We start from the raw sequence: 17,840 nt of genomic DNA, 5'->3' as shown, positions 1-17,840 counted from the left end.
TCTGTGTGTTTTGGAGGGAGAAGGCCTCCTGTGTGTTGTTAACCGGACTGAGCCAGTGAGTTGAACGCTACGCAGCCTGTGTGCCCACAAGACTGGTTAAGCAGAGACATGCTTAATGGACATTTTACTTTGTTTTGCCTGAACTAAAGGCTGTTTGTATTACTTTACTTTTGCCAGGTTTATGAGGTAATAAACCAACATGAAGATTTAAAGGAACATGCCTCATGTTTGCCTTCCATTGCACTCAAGTGAGTAAAATCCCTACGATATATACACAGGGTCAGACTGGGGTGTCTGGGGCCCACAGGGGGAATTGACCAGAGGGGCTCACCCTACAGCTATATGCAAATATCTGTAAGCAGTTATCCCTGTTATAGTTGAGCGTCGACTACAAAACAGGCGGCTCCTGCACATCTACTGTGCGCCACCATATCTGGGATGTACAATTACAGTAGTTTGCATTAAAGGGGTTCTTTGGTTAAAACAAGTTATCACCGATCCATGGGATCTACAGTATAAGTGACAACTTATTGATCGTTTAATTCCAACCTTTGGAAACCGCACCGATCGAAAGAATGGGAAACGCGCGCAGCCACTGAGGGAATGGATGGATCAGTGGTCGAGTTGCACATGCCACTCCAGTCTAATGGGGATAAAAGCTCCACATTCTGTCTATTGGGTCCCTGCAGTTAGACCCCCACCAATCAATAAGATATCACTTTTCCTGTGGAGAGGTGATTATTTTTTTTCACCGGAGAACCCCTGTAAGTGCATCTCTGACGCTGTGTTCCAAGTATTTAATCTCTAATGGAAATAAAGTTTCTTCTCCTAATTAATATCAGAGAGAACAAGTGACCGCCATACACAACACAATCAACTATACCAACACCAATAATACCACACACAAAAGGGACAAATCCACCACACCATGACCAGATCACATATTACCACCATACAGTGACCGAATAATACTACATACAAGGAAAAAAGACCTCCACACCATGACAGGCCACATATTACCACCACATAGTGGTAAAAAAAACCAAAATCTTCTTTCTTAGCGAGTGTGAACGAGCTGAGTGTGCGCACGGAAGTAAGTGTGCGACTTGTGATTCAGTGACTTTCTATTCAGGGAGTTTGGAAGGGAGGAATTTGGACTGAATTGCTGTCTGTATTTTATTAATTCTTTACATTTCTTTTTACTTAACATTTCTGTCTAGTGCAATCCCCATTAGGAAATAAGCTCCATTATTGACAATGCTATCCAGTGTACATCTTGCCACATGTATGCAATCCTTGAACAGCCTGTCGTGGCTGCATACTGCTGTGCGAGATGTGTGCACTTTGTGCGTTTGGAAGCCCAGGTACTGGATCTAAATGAGCAGCTGGCAACACTGAGATCCATTGACAATATGGAAAGGAGTCTGCTGCTCACTGAGCAGCTGCTCACTGGGGTAGATGTGGGGGAAGGTGGTAGTAGGGAGCTGCAGGACATTGAGGCAGCTAGCTGGGTGACAATTAGAAGGGGGGGGGGGTAGAGGGAAGAGTGCCAGGGAGGGTAGTCCTGATCTGGCACACCCCAATAAGTTTGCAAAGTTGGCAGATGAGGGGGGTGTTAGTACAGGGGTAGCACTGCTGCAGCAAGGCATGTCCTCTGAAAGCCGGAGGAGCGTCAACTCCAGTAAGGGGGGAAATAGGAGAGCTGGGCAGGCCAGGCTGGTAGTGGGGGACTCAATTATTAGGGGAACAGATAGGGCAATCTGTCACAAAGGCAGGGATCGTCAAACAGTGTGTGCTCAAGTCCGGCACATCACTGATCGGGTAGACAGATTACTGGGAGGGGCTGGTGAGGACCCAGCAGTCATGGTGCACATTGGCACAAATTACAAAGTTAGAGGTAGGTGGAAGGTCCTTAAAGATGATTCCAGGGAATTAGGCTTCAAGCTTAAAGCAAGGACCTCCAAGGTGGTATTCTCTGAAATACTGCCTTTACCACGTGCCACGCCAGAGAGGCAAAGGGAGATTATGGAGATAAATAAGTGGCATAGGAATTGGTGTAGGAAGGAGGGGTTTGGATTCCTGGAGAACTGGGCCCACTTCTCAGTTGGCTACAGGTTCTACGCTAGGGACGGGCTGCACCTCAATGGGGATTGTGCAGCTGTGCTGGGGGAGAAAATGACTAGAAGGTTGGAGGAGTGTTTAAACTAGGGATTGGGGGGGAGGGTATTCATTTTATAGGTGGGGAAGATAGTGCAGATATTGACCTGGGCACAAATAAAGAAATTAGGGGTGGGGTTAGAACAGTCAATATAGTAAGAAGGAATAGAGGTACAGAGAGATACATAAAATGCATGTACACTAATTCCAGAAGCCTCACCAACAAAATGGACAAATTAGAATTAATTTTGTTGGAAAATAATTATGACATGGTGGAGATATCTGAGACATGGCTGGACGAGAGCTATGACTGGGTAGTTAATTTACAGGGCTATAGTCTGTTCAGAAATGACCGTACAAACAAGAGAGGGGAGGGGTGTTTATATGTAAAATCATCCTTAAAACCCATCTTGCATGAGAATATATGTGAATCTAATGAAAATGTAGAGTCCCTGTGGGTGGAGATAAGGGGAGGGGGAAAAAATAATAAATTACTGATAGGGGTTTGTTATAAGTCTCCAAAAATAATGCAAGCAGTGGAGAATATCCTCATAAAGCAAATAGATGAAGCAGTGACTCAAGGAGAAGTCATTATTATGGGGGACTTTAACTACCTTGAAATACATTGGGGAACAGAAACCTGTAGTTCCAGCAAAGGTAATAGGTTTTTGACAACTATGAGAGACAATTACCTTTCACAACTGGTTCAGGACCCAACAAGAAGGGGGGCACTGCTAGACCTAATATTAACCAACAGGCCAGACCGCATATCAAATATACGAGTTGGGGTCACTTGGGTAATAGTGATCAAAAAATAATACGTTTTCATGTATCCTTTAATAAGATGTGTAGTAGAGGAGTTACAAGGACACTAAACTTCAGGAAAACAAATTTCCAACCGTTGAGAGATGATCTTAGTGCAATAAATTGGGATGATATCCTGAGACATAAAACTACACAAAGCAAATGGGAGACATTTATTAGCATCCTGAATAGGACCTGTGCACAATATATACCCTATGGGAATAAACTGGCTAGAAATAGGAGGAAACCACTATGGCTAAATAGAGCTGTAAGGGGTGCAATAAGTGACAAAAAGAAAGCATTTAGAGAACTAAAGCAAGTAGGTAGTGATGAGGCATTAAATAAATACAGAAAATTAAATAAATTCTGTAAAAATCAAATCAAGGCAGCAAAGATTGAGACAGAGAGACTCATTGCCAGAGAAAGTAAAATAATCCCAAAATATTCTTTAACTACATAAATAGTAAGAAATTAAAAAATGATAGTGTTGGCCCCCTTAAAAATAGTCTCGGTGAAATGGTGGATGAGGATGAGGAAAAAGCGAATATGCTAAATGATTTTTTTCAACAGTATTTGCACAAGAAAATCGCATGACAGAAAACATGATCAGTGATAACAAAAATTCTCCATTAAATGTCACTTGCTTAACCCAGCAGGAAGTAAGGCGGCATCTAAAAATCACTAAAGTTGACAAATCCCCGGGCCCGGATGGGATACACCCGCGAGTACTGCAGGAGTTAAGTAATGTCATAGATAGACCATTATTTTTAATCTTTAAAGATTCCATAATGACAGGGTCTGTACCACAGGACTGGCGTATAGCAAATGTGGTGCCAATATTTAAAAAGGGGCAAAAACCGAATTTGGAAATTATAGGCCAGTAAACTTAACCTCTACTGTGGGAAAAATCCTGGAGGGTTTTCGAAGAGATGCTATACTAGAGTATCTGAAGAAGAATAACCTCATGACCCAATATCAACATGGGTTTACGAGGGACCGTTCCTGTCAAATTAATCTGATCAGCTTTTATGAAGAGGCAAGTTCCGGACTGGACGACGGAAATGCAGTGGATGTTGTGTATATGGACTTTTCAAAGGCTTTTGATACGGTTCCACACAAAAGGTTGATACATAAAATGAGAACAATGGGGATAGGGGAAAATATATGTAAGTGGGTTAAGAACTGGCTCAGTGATAGGAAACAAAGGGTGGTTATTAATGGAACACACTCAGACTGGGTCACAGTTAACAGTGGGGTACCACAGGGGTCAGTATTGGGCCCGCTTCTTTTTAACATATTTATTAATGACCTTGTAGGGGGCATACAGAGTAGTATTTCAATATTTGCAGATGACACTAAACTCTGCAGGGTAATCAATACAGAGGAGGACAATTTTATTACAGGAGGATCTATGTAAACTAGAAGCTTGGGCTGATAAATGGCAAATGAGCTTTAATGGGGATAATGTAAGGTAATGCACTTGGGCAGAGGAAATAAAATGTATAATTATATGCTTAATTGTAAAACACTGGGCAAAACTGTAATTGAAAAAGACCTGGGTGTATTGGGGGACGACAAGCTCACGTTTAGTGGCCAGTGTCAGGCAGCTGCTGCAAAGGCAAATAAAATAATGGGATGCATTAAAAGAGGCATAGATGCTCATGAGGAGAACATAATTTTACCTCTATACTCATGAGGAGAACATAATTTTACCTCTATACAAGTCACTAGTGCGACCACACTTAGAATACTGTGTACAGTTCTGGTCTCCGGTGTATAAGAAAGACATAGCTGAACTAGAGCGGGTGCAGAGAAGAGCGACCAAGGTTATTAGAGAACTGGGGGGTCTGCAATACCAAGACAGGTTATTACACTTGGCGTTATTTAGTTTGTAAAAACGAAGGCTTAGGGGTGATCTTATTACTATGTACAAGTATATGAGAGGACAGTACTAAGACCTTTCTACTGATCTTTTTTGTCTGAGGCCTGAGCCGTGGACAAGGGGGCATCTTCTACATCTGGAGGAAAGAAGGTTTAATCATAATCACAGATGTGGATTCTTTACTGTAAGAGCAGTGAGACTATGGAACTCTCTACCACATGATGTTGTAATGAGTGATTCACTACTAAAATTTAAGAAGGGCATGGATGGCTTTCTTGAAAAGTATAATATTACAGGTTATATATACTAGATTCATTGATAGGGCGTTGATCCAAGAAACTAGTCTGATTGTCGAATGGAGTCGGGAAGGAATTTTTTCCCCAATGTGGAGCTTAGTGTTTGCCACAAGGTTTTTTTTTGCCTTCCTCTGGATCAACATGTTAGGCTATGGGTTGAACTAGATGGACTTAGTCTTCCTTTAACTTTAAAAACTATGTTACTATGTTACATAGTGACCAAATACTACAATACTGATCATGAATGCAAACCACAAAACTAACAACACTGTTATTACCACTAGTGACATTATACATAAGAGCTCTATATATAGTATACAGTGTATAGTGTAAGTATACAGGTAATACAGTGATCGCCAGTGACAGTATACACAGGAGCTCTGTGTATAGTATCAGTGTACAGGTAATACAGTGATCATCAGTGACATTATACACAGTAGCGCTGTGTATTGTGTACAGGTAATACAGTGATCACCAGTGACATTATACACAGGAGCTCTGTATATAGTGTATAGTGTACAGGTAATACAGTGATCACCAGTGACATTATACACAGGAGCTCTGTATATAAAGTACAGGTAATACAGTGGTCACCAGTGACATACACAGGAACTCTGAATACTGTATACTATATAGTGTATAGTGTAAGTGTACATGTGATACACTGACTCACTAGTGACGTCTCTAGGTGGAGTCCTTCATCTTCGCTTCACCTGGCACAGACCGTCATCACTTCTTCCAGCCAGGACTCGTCTCTACAGAAATAACACACAGTTATCAATAACTGATCACTTCTAGATCACATTCCCCACTTTTTCCCTTCTACTTCTACACTGAATGAAGTAAAAAAAGTGACATAGTGCCGCCCTGCACAGTAACAGGACCCCTCCTTTGCCCCCCCATGGAAAACAGTTTCCTAAAAAGTAAATTATTAATTATGTCCCCCACTTGCCACCATAAATTAATAATGTATATTCCTCAATCTGGCCCCCAAAATTAAGTCCCCCAGCCTGGCCTCCCATGTCCCTTGTCCAGCTAGGTCCCCCCATGTCCCTTGTCCAGCCTGGCCCCCATGTGTCCAGCCTCCCCCCCATATATCCATCCTGGCCCTCATGTATCCATCCTGGCCCCCATGTGTTCTGCCTCCCACACTATTTATCCATCCTGGCCCCCCATGTGTCCAGCCTGGCCACCAACCTAGCAGAGGCTGGTGGCTGACTTGAGTGCGCCCGGCGCAGCCGGCGCATGACAGTGACTTCATACGCCGGCAACATCAGCTTCATCGAGACGTGCGACGCAGAGGTTCAGGTAATGAACGCTGCATGCACACGTCCCTGCATATACTCTGTCTGCGCTTTTAAAGGGCTCGTGCCCCTAAAAACCGCAGGCTTTTTTTTCTTTCAAATTCTTCTTCTTCCCCCTCTTGTCTACAGCAAGGGCCCACCGGGGATTTCCTCGATATCCCGCCAGGCCAGACCGACCCTGTATATACACATGTGGTCAAAATTGTTGGTACCCCTCGTTTAATGAAAGAAAAACCCACAATGGTCACATAAATAACTTGAATCTGACAAAAGTAATAATAAATTAAAAATCTTTGAAAATGAACAAATGACAGTCAGACATTGCTTTTCAACCCTGCTTCCACAGAATTTTTAAAAAACTAAACTCATGAAATAGGCCTGGACAGAAATGATGATACCCTTAACTTAATATTTTGTTGAACAACCTTTTGAGGCAATCACTGCAATCAAACGATTCCTGTAACTTCCAATGAGACTTGTGCACCTCTCGACAGGTATTTTAGCCCACTCCTCATGAGCAAACTGCTCCACTTGTCTCGTGTTTGAAGGTTGCCTTTTCCAGATGGCATGTTTCAGCTCTTTCCAAAGATGCTCAATAGGATTTAGGTCAGGGCTCATAGAAGGCCACTTCACAATAGTCCAATGTTTTCCTCTTAGCCATTCTTCGGTGTTTTTAGCTGTGTGTTCTGAGTCATTCTGTTGCAAGATCCATGACCTGCGACTGAGGCCAAGCTTTCTGACACTGGACAGCACATTTCTCTCTAGAATCCCTTGATAGTCTTGAGATTTCATTGTACCCTGCACAGATTCAAGATAACCCTGTGCCAGATGCAGCAAAGCAGCCCCAGGACATAACCTAGCCTCCTCCATGTTTCACAGTAGGGACAGTGTTTTTTTCTTGATATGCTTCATTTTTCCATCTGTGAACATAGAGCTGAGGTGCCTTGCCAAAAACTTCCATTTTTGCTTCATCTGTCCATAGGACACTCTCCCAGAAGCTTTGTGGCTTGTCAACATGTAGTTTGGCAAATTCCAGTCTGGCTTTTTTAAGCTTTTGTTTCAACAATGGTGTTCTCCTTGGTCATCTCCCATGAAGTCAACTTTGGATAAAACAACGACGGATGGTGCGATCTGACACTGATGTTCCTTGAGCTTGAAGTTCACCTTTAATCTCTTTAGAAGTTATCCTGGGCTCTTTTGTTACCATTCATATTATCCGTCTCTTTGATTTGTCATCAAGTTTCCTCCTGCGGCCACGTCCAGGGAGGTTGGCTACAGTCCCATGGATCTTAAGTTTCTGAATAATATGTGACACTGTAGTCACAGGAACATCAAGCTGTTTGGAGATGGTCTTATAACCTTTACCTTTAACATGCATGTCTATAATTTTATTTCTAATCTCCTGATACATCTCTTTCCTTTGCTTCCTCTGGTCCATGCTAAGTGTGGTACACACTATGTCACCAAACAGCACAGTGAGTATCTGTAGCCATATATACAGGCCCATTGACTGATTACAAGATTGTAAACACATGTGATGATAATTAGTGGATACAACTTAATTTAACATGTCCATTTTGTCACATTATTTTCAGGGGTACCATCATTTCTGTCCAGGCCTATTTCATGAGTTTAGTTTTTTTTTAAATTCTGTGGAAGCAGGGTTGAAAAGAAATGTCTGACTTTCATTTATTCATTTTCATAGATTTTTAATTTATTATTACTTTTGTCAGATTCAAGTTATTTCTGTGACCATTGTGGGTTTTTCTTTATTAAACGAGGGGTACCAACAATTTTGACCACGTGTGTGTATATATACAGTACAGACCAAAAGTTTGGACACACCTTCTCATTTGAAGATTTTTCTGTATTTTCATGACTATGAAAATTGTATATTCACACTGAAGGCATCAAAACTATGAATTAACACATGTGGAATTATATACTTAACAAAAAAGTGTGAAACAACTGAAAATATGTCTTATATTCTAGGTTCTTCAAAGTAGCCACCTTTTGCTTTGATGACTGCTTTGCACACTCTTGGCATTCTCTTGATGAGCTTCAAGAGGTAGTCACCGGAAATCGTTTTCACTTCACAGGTGTGCCCTGTCAGGTTTAATAAGTGGGATTTCTTGCCTTATAAATGGGGTTGGGACCATCAGTTGTGTTGTGCAGAAGTCAGGTGGATACACAGCTGATAGTCCTACTGAATAGACTGTTAGAATTTGTATTATGGAAAGAAAAAAGCAGCTAAGTAAAGAAAAACGAGTGGCTATCATTACTTTAAGAAATGAAGGTCAGTCAGTCCGAAAAATTGGGCAAACTTTGAAAGTGTCCTCAAGTGCAGTTGCAAAAACCATCAAGCGCTACAAAGACAAATAAACTGGCTCACATGAGGACCGCTCCAGGAAAGGAAGACCAAGAGTCACCTCTTCTTCTGAGGATGAGTATATCCGAATCACCAGCCTCAGAAATCGCAGGTTAACAGCAGCTCAGATTAGAGACCAGGTCAATGCCACACAGAGTTCTACCAGCAGACACATCTCTACAACAACTGTTAAGAGGAGACTTTGTGCAGCAGGCCTTCATGGTAAAATAGCTGCTAGGAAACCACTGCTAAGGACAGGCAACAAGCAGAAGAGACTCGTTTGGGCTAAAGAACACAAGGAATGGACATTAGACCAGTGGAAATCTGAGCTTTGGTCTGATGAGTCCAAATTTGAGATCTTTGGTTCCAACCACCGTGTCTTTGTGCGACGCAGAAAAGGTGAACGGATGGACTCTACATGCCTGGTTCCCACCGTGAAGCATGGAGGAGGTGTGACGGTGTGGGGGTGCTTTGCTGGTGACACTGTTGGGTATTTATTCAAAATTGAAGGCATACTGAACCAGCATGGCTACCACAGCATCTTGCAGTGGCATGCTATTCCATCCGGTTTGCGTTTAGTTGGACCATCATTTATTTTTCAACAGGACAATGACCCCAAACACACCTCCAGGCTGTGTAGGGGCTATTTGACCAAGAAGGAGAGTGATGGGGTGCTACGCCAGATGACCTGGCCTCCACAGTCACCAGACCTGAACCTAATCGAGATGGTTTGGGGTGAGCTGGACCGCAGAGTGAAGGCAAAAGGGCCAACAAGTGCTAAGCATCTCTGGGAACTCCTTCAAGATTGTTGGAAGACCATTTCCGGTGACTACCTCTTGAAGCTCATCAAGAGAATGCCAAGAGTGTGCAAAGCAGTCATCAAAGCAAACGGTGGCTACTTTGAAGAACCTAGAATATAAGACATATTTTCAGCTGTTTCACACTTTTTTGTTAAGTATATAATTCCACATGTGTTAATTCATAGTTTTGATGCCTTCAGTGTGAATGTACAATTTTCATAGTCATGAAAATACAGAAAAATCTTTAAATGAGAAGGTGTGGCCAAACTTTTGGTCTGTACTGTATACAGGACGGGAGAAGAGGTACTGCGCAGTGTATATATACAGGACAGGAGACATGGTATTGTGCAGTGTATATATACAGAATAAGGCCACAAGTTCAATAAGGTTCACACGTTCAGTATTTGGTAAGTATTTTACATCAGTATTTTTAAGCCAAAACCAGAAGTGGGTGAACAATGCAAAAGTGGTGACATGTTTCTATTATACTTTTCCTATCACTGTTCCACTCCTGGTTTTGGTATACAAATACTGATGTAAAATACTGACCAAATACTGAACGTGTGAAGGTGGCTTAATCCTGATACTGAGAATTACACCCAGTACACAGGACAGGAAAAGTGGTACTGTGCAGTATGTATACACAGGACGGGAGAAGTGGTACTGTGCAGTATATATACAGAATAATATAGATACTGAGAATTACACCCAGTATACTGGACGGGAGAAGTTGTACTGTGCAGTATATATATACAGGATTGGAGAAGTGGTACTGTGCAGTGTACATGGGCAGACATACCGCAGATGCAACTGAACTGGGGCACTGAGGTCCAGGGGGGCTCTTGCAGGGTGGCTAATACTGAGGGCAATCTGGCCAGTTTCTCAGAGCCCAAGGCTCCGGGTGGCCCATGGCTAAATTGCGCTCATCACACACAGTGGGCAGGGAATGATCCCTCCAGCTCCGCTGCCAACAGGAGGAAACCGGCAGCGGAGCTGAGGGATCCGTCCTCTGCTTCCTGTCTGGCGCTTTCTCCCTGACACAGGCTCGCGCAGCTTGATGATGTCAGCATGCAGCGTGGGCCTGTCTCAGGGAGAAAATTGCCAGTGACGACGATGCTGCTGGGGAACGAGAAGAGAGGTAACTTTTTTTATTTATTTTATCCAATACACTGGGGAGAGTACATTGAGGCGTGGTGTGGGAGAGCAATGATGGAAGTGATTGAGGAGAGCAATGATGGGGGTGGTGTGGGAGAGCAATGATGGGGGTGGTGTGGGAGAGCAATGATTGAGGTGATGAAGGAGAGAAATGATGGGGGTGGTGTGGGAGAGCAATGATGGAGGTGATGGAGGAGAGCAATGATGGGGGTGGTGTGGGAGAGCAATGATGAGGGTGGTGTGGGGGAGCAATGATGGGGTGGTGTGGGAGAGCAATGATGGGGGAGTTCGGGGAGAGCAATGATGGAGGTGATGGAGGAGAGCAATGATGGGGGTGGGGTGGGAGAGCAATGATGGAGGTGGTGTGGGAGAGCAATGATGGGGAGATGGGGGAGAGCAATGATGAGGGTGATGCGGGATAGCAATGATGGGGGAGAGCAATGATGTGGGTGGTGTGGGAGAGCAATCATGGGGGAGTTGGGGGAGAGCAATGATGAGGGTGATGGGGGAGAGCAGTGATGGGGTGGTGTAGGATAGCAATGATGGGGATGATGGGTGAGAGCAATGATGAGGGTGGTGTGGGAGAACAATGATGAGGGTGGGGAAGAGGACAATGAGGTGTGGTGTGGGAGAACAAAGATGGGAAGAGCAATGATGGGGGTTAGGTGCATAGGACATTTTATAATGAAAGGTGGGAGAAGATGCTGTCAGGGACTTGCAATTGAGAGGTGACGGAGGATGCTTAGTACCTGATAATGTCTTCTCCCACCTCCAAATTCATTATGATGTGCTATCAAGGACTTATAATAAATGGGTGAGGGACACAGGGCAGGGACTAGGGCTATGTGCACACATTCAGGATTTGCAGGAGAAAATTCTGCTGCATGTCCTAATGTGTTGGCAGGAAGAACGCTGCACAAAATATTTTTTTGCCATGTTCTTGACATGCTTTTGTTTTGTATTTTCACCCAGTCATTAGTAGGGGTGAAATACGCTGCAAGAATTTACATTATGCAGGTTTTAATCTGCTGCAAATCTGCAAGGAAAAAATAAGCAATGTGTGCATGAGACTTCAGGAATCTCATTCACTTTGCTTGTACTGTAAAACCTTGTATATTTTCTGTGTGCACACAGCCTTACAGTTAATTGCGGAGAGTGACAGAGTATGAATAGTTTATATTATTGGGCGGCGGCAATTATAGCTAATGGGGGGTACAGTGCTGCTTATCACTTTATATTTTGATTGGTGCGTGGCTAATAGTATATTAATGGTGGGGTACATATAGTGGGGAAAAAAAGTATTTAGTCAGACACCAATTGTGCAAGTTCTCCCACTTAAAAAGATGAGAGAGGCCTGTAATTGACATCATATGTAAACCTCAACTATGAGAGACAAAATGAGAAAACAAATCCTGAAAATCACATTGTCTGATTTGGAAAAAAAAATGGTGGAAAATAAGTATTTGGTCACTTACAAACAAGCAAGATTTCTGGCTCTCACAGACCTGTAACTTCTTCTTTAAGAGGCTCCTCTGTCCTCCACTCATTACCTATAGTACTGCCACTTGTTTGGACTTGTTATCAGTATAAAAGACACCTGTCCACAACCTCAAACAGTCACACTCCAAATTCCACTATGGTGAAGACCAAAGAGCTGTCGAAGGACACCAGAAACAAAATTGTAGCCCTGCACCAGGCTGGGAAGACTGAATCTGCAATAGGCAAGCAGCTTGGTGTGAAGAAATCAATTGTGGGAGCAATAATTAGAAAATGGAAGACTTACAAGACCACTGATAATCTCCCTCGATCTGGGGCTCAACACAAGATCTCACCTCGTGGGGTCAAAATGATCTCAAGAACGGTGAGCAAAAATCCCAGAACCACACAGGGGGACCTAGTGAATGACCTGCAGAGAACTGGGACCAACGTTACACAGGCTACCATCAGTAACACACTACGCCGCCAGGGACTCAGATCCTGCAGTGCCAGACGTGTCCCCCTGCTTAAGCCATTACATGCCCGGGCCCGTCTGAAGTTTGCTGGAGAGCATTTGGATGATCCACAAGAGTATTGGAAGAATGTCAAATGGTCAGATGAAACCAAAGTAGAACTGTTTGGTAGAAACACAACTCGTCGTGCTTGGCGGAGAAAGAATGCTGAGTTGCATCCAAAGAACACCATACCTACTGTGAAGCATGGGGGTGGCAACATCATGCTTTGGGGCTGTTTCTCTGCCAAGGGACCAGGACGACTGATCCGTGTACATGAAAGAATGAATGGGGCCATGTATCGTGAGATTTTGAGTGCAAACCTCCTTCCATCAGCAAGGGCATTGAAGATGAAACATGGCTGGGTCTTTCAGCATGACAATGATCCCAAGCACACCGCCAGGGCAACAAAGGAGTGGCTTCGTAAGAAGCATTTCAAGGTCCTGGAGTGTCCTAGCCAGTCTCCAGATCTAAACCCTATAGAAAACCTTTGGAGGGAGTTGAAAGTCCGTGTTGCCCAGCAACAGCCCCAAAACATCACTGCTGTAGAGGAGATCTGCATGGAGGAATGGGCCAACATACCAGCAACAGTGTGTGCCAACCTTGTGAAGAATTACAGAAAACGTTTGACCTCTGTCATTGCCAACAAAGCATATATAACAAAGTATTGAGATGAACTTTTGTAATTGACCAAATACTTATTTTCCACCAAAATTTGAAAAAAATTTCTTTCCAAATCAGACAATATGATTTTCAGGATTTGTTTTCTCATTTTGTCTCTCATAGTTGATGTCAATTACAGTCCTCTCTCATTTACATCTCTCTCTCATCATTACCTATGATGTCAATTACAGTCCTCTCTCATCTTTTTAAGTGGGAGAACTTGCACAATTGGTGGCTGACTAAATACTTTTTTTCCCCACTGTATCTGTATTCAGGGGTGCAGTGCGGGTGAGACGTATGTATATATACAATATATGTGACCTTGTTATTTTCTAGGCTGGAGATCATCGTGACAAAATGAGTCGTGGCTGGGAGCTGTCGACATGAAGGTCTGACCAGATGGAGAAGAAGCAGCAGAAACCGACTCTGATCAGATGAGAGATCACCGGTTCCTGGATGTAAATATTATTCTGTATCTGTACTGTCTGACTTGGAGTGATAATGTTATCTGTAAAATACCTTAGGCTGCATTCTCACATTCGTGTGATATGTCTATGTGATGCCAGATTTTTTTTATTGGACCGCACAAGGACTTGTAGAGTTTTATAGATTCATTCATACATCCGTGAAAATCACGGATCTGTGAATGAGATCCATGGCGGTCAGAGAATGTCCTGTTCTGATCTGATTTTGAGGATCACAATAGGACATGCTCAATGCGTCTGTAAAAGCGGGCAGCTCACAGACACTGCACACAGATACAGGAATGAAACAAGGAGAAAAATCTAGGAGTTTTGTTATAAAATAGAAAATCTTCATTGGAACATTTAAAATTAGTATGATAAAAAATATCAATTTTATGACCAGAATGAAAAACACTCATCAACAATGCACTAATAATGTGATAAGCCAAAAAAGCAAAAAAGTGACAACAATAAAAACAAATCACTATAAAGGGAAATGGTAATGCTTATCAGTATGAGAACATGTAGATGGAAGAGATTACCATGTTTTGTAAAGGTTGGCACAAAAGGCAAATATCCACAACTCCCCAAAACTACAGGCTCAAAAAAGGGTTAGCAAACATACATATCGATAGCCAAGTGGCTAGTAATGCTTACCCTAAAGGTGGTGCAGCTCCCCAGATTGAAATGCAGACCGTATCTAAGAGGCGTCAGACCGTATCTAAGAAAGGAGAAACTTCTTAGATACGGTCTGATGCCTTTCACCCAGCCAAACCAGAACTCACACTTTGCACTGACGAGGGGCAGTACCCCGAAACACAGTGTCTGCAAATTGGGTTTCTGTTCTTGGCTTTTATCCTAAGTCATGTGATAAGGCTCATTAAAGGGTCGATATTGACTTTTAGGATTGCTACTTCTAATAGGTGGCACTAGAGTTCAAGTTCTCTTCCTCTCTGAAGAGGCAATTTACATATATACAGAATAACACAGACATGAGAATTACACCGTGTATACAGGACAGGAGACATGGTACTGTGCAATGTATATACTGTACTGTATATGTATAGTATATATATATTTATTTATTTTCATATTATATAGTTAGAGCAGTGTATAAAAGGGTGTAATTCACATTATTTGTATTATTTTGTGCAAAATGTATACATATGACTCGCCCAGGGGGATATGGGGGGAAACTCGGTACCCGGGCCTTGACCTTCTTTGGGATGTCACGGCAGTCGGCTCCTGGGCCCTTACCCTGGGGTCACTCTTTAAAAGGGGGTTTTGTTAACAGTTTGTCTCGTGACGCCACCTGTGGTTTCTGGTAATGGGTACCAGCGATGCTGCAGACCTCCGGGGATGATGGGATGGCAGCTGGGATGTTTCTGCTCCCCACAGGCGGAGCGGGCCCCCGGGGCAGGGTTGATGGAAGGGATGCAGGTGAGAGGTGGCCCAGCCGGGCCAGGGGAGAATAACAGACACGCACACAGGGGGTTCGCTTCAGTACCTTTACTGGTGTAGACGGCAGGTTCGGTCCAGGGTACTTGATAGGAAGGGTGCACTTCTGGACTCTCCCCAGTGAGCGGGTATAAGGCCTCCTGATCTGTTTCTTCCTCTCTCTCTGAAGCTTCTGACCAGCCTGAAACTAGGCCTAGCTTCTGTACTCTTTCACTCTCCTCACCTGCATGCTTGGTGGTAAGAACTTTCTTCTGGCTACCACTATCCATTGACGCTGGGGCCTTCGTGGTTCCTAGTTTTTTAAATGATTGTAGCTTCAGGTTGACCAGGGGTTTAGAATCCTCGTGGTATACCGGTTATTCCTACTGGGCGTAGGGGACCCTGTAAGTGCGGATCCGGTGTCCGGCCTGTGTTCTGGGGTGAGCCTAAGATGCTCCTCTGCCCCCATAACTCCTCTCACTCTTCTCCTTGCCTCCGGCCACGCTCTAGGCCCTGAGGCTTCAGCACGTGCTTTAGGCCCTGGCTGGCCCTCAGCACAGCAGCTCACATGCTACTTTTTCACTTATCTCTGTGCCAGCACACACTGGCTGCCTAACTCCACCCTCCAGTATATATATCCCTAACAGGCTCCCTCTGGTGGTATGAGGTGGAAGGGTGGAGGTGTCTGTTATGTAATGAGGGCCTCTTGTGGAGAAGTCCATCCATGCACCCTTTTGGGTCCTGTGGTACCTGTAATAGCAGGGTGCCCCACATATTTATATTAAACAGGATAACACAGATACTGTGAATTACATCCAGTATAAATATATTATGAATACACATTCAGCTCCACACTGTATACACAGCACTATAGTATATAGTTATACACAACTCCTCTGGACTCCCCACTATATAGTATATACACTACACCAGACTATATTGTAGGGAGGGAATTGAGGAACTAGAACGGTCGTCAATGCTGAGGCACTGCAATGCAGAGCCTGGAGGAGCAGCCGCACAGGTGGAATAGTCGGCCTCTGGGGTGTGGAGGACGAAGTGATAAGCGAGTGTAAGTAGCCTGCGTCTACTCCTGATTGGCCAATTCTTTGCCAACTTTTCCTCCAGTTCTGTGCTCCTTCCCTTGACTCACTACTGAAGCCGGGCAGCAAGTAGCTTACACTGCTCATGCGCAATGGCAAACTTCGGGGGGGGGGGGAATCACGGACTATAGGCGACAGGAAAAAGCACCCCTTTTTTTGCAGGCTGTCCATAAATTTACGTTTGGCAACCCAACTGAAGATGACATATTTATACACAACAGAACAGAATAGTGCAGCAATAAGGCAAGAGACATGAAGCTGAACTATCTATCTGAGAAGGAGAGCGACCGGTGCGGCAGAAAATATTGGTGCAGTTTATAGAAAAGGAGTGTGAACGCTTTATTGTCCACTGATTGAGGTCTGGTCCGGGGTTGTGAATGTGTCACATGTATTTATGTCTTTCTACATCAATTAATCCTCAGACCTTTTAGGGGCATCACACATTCCCCACCACCACCTTGATAGATGTGCATTTTTCCAACATGACAATGTGATCAAAAGCACACATCTGTTGCATTTCTGAAGAAGAACAAGGTGAAAGTGATTCACTGGCCAAGTATGTCTCCTGATCTGAACCCAACCGAAACACCTATGGGGAATTCTGAAGAGACAAGTTGAGCATCACTCTCCATCCAACTTCCAGGCTCTAAAAGTTGCCATATGTCTCTAACTTGTACATAACATGCCAAGAAGACTTGGTGCTGTCCTTAAAAATCATGGATGTAGTAGTTTTTAGTGAGGGGTGTATTCATTTTTACATCAACTAATTTAAGCAAAACAGAAGATTTTATAATGAAAGTTATTAATCTTGATTTCATATTGCATATTCATTTCATATTCATATTCATATGGTTAAAAAACTGTTCTATGAAACTCAGTATTGTCAAAATTTTGGAATTGTTCTTGTGTTCAGTGAGATATTGATTAAAATCTTTTCAAATGGGGGTGTACTCATTTATGCTGAGAAGTGTGTGTATATATATATATATATATATATATATATATATATATATACATATGTATATATATGTATACTGTGCATATATTAGCAATGTCAGTCTTCTGCTCCCATTCTGAGTCCATATAGAGCATGGCCAATTTTTATACTTATTTAATAGGTTATGTAGGAATACTGAAAAATAATGGCCGGATTTATCAAGGTGTGTAGGCCTAATAAATTCATTAAAAATGGTAGCGTATTGTATACCAGAAATCCTAAGTGGAGTAGGCAAGGCGTATGGAGGCACATGCCAGTGATAAGTTGTGTGTGATGCGTGCCTCTTAATGGATTAGGCTCATATTAGTCCTGTACATCCTTCATTAAGACTGGCGTATGAAATGCCAGTCTTTATTAAGTGGGGCCAATGTGTGAGTTAATATGTCAGCATATAGCAGTAATTGGAAATATATGAAATGTTAGCC

General features: G+C 43.1%; 1 protein-coding gene across 1 annotated transcript in view; it reads right to left on the bottom strand.

The window, feature by feature from the left end:
- CCDC38 (coiled-coil domain containing 38) overlaps positions 1-17,840 on the bottom strand; it is an 81,643-nt gene that overhangs the window by 23,426 nt on the left and 40,377 nt on the right. The gene's annotated exons all lie outside the window — the stretch shown is intronic.

Source organism: Phyllobates terribilis, unplaced genomic scaffold, assembly GCF_046119375.1.
Source record: "Phyllobates terribilis strain yellow unplaced genomic scaffold, ASM4611937v1 Scaffold_11__3_contigs__length_659146591, whole genome shotgun sequence".
Lineage (NCBI taxonomy): Eukaryota > Metazoa > Chordata > Amphibia > Anura > Dendrobatidae > Phyllobates > Phyllobates terribilis.
This window is presented reverse-complemented; position numbering and strand designations above follow the sequence as displayed.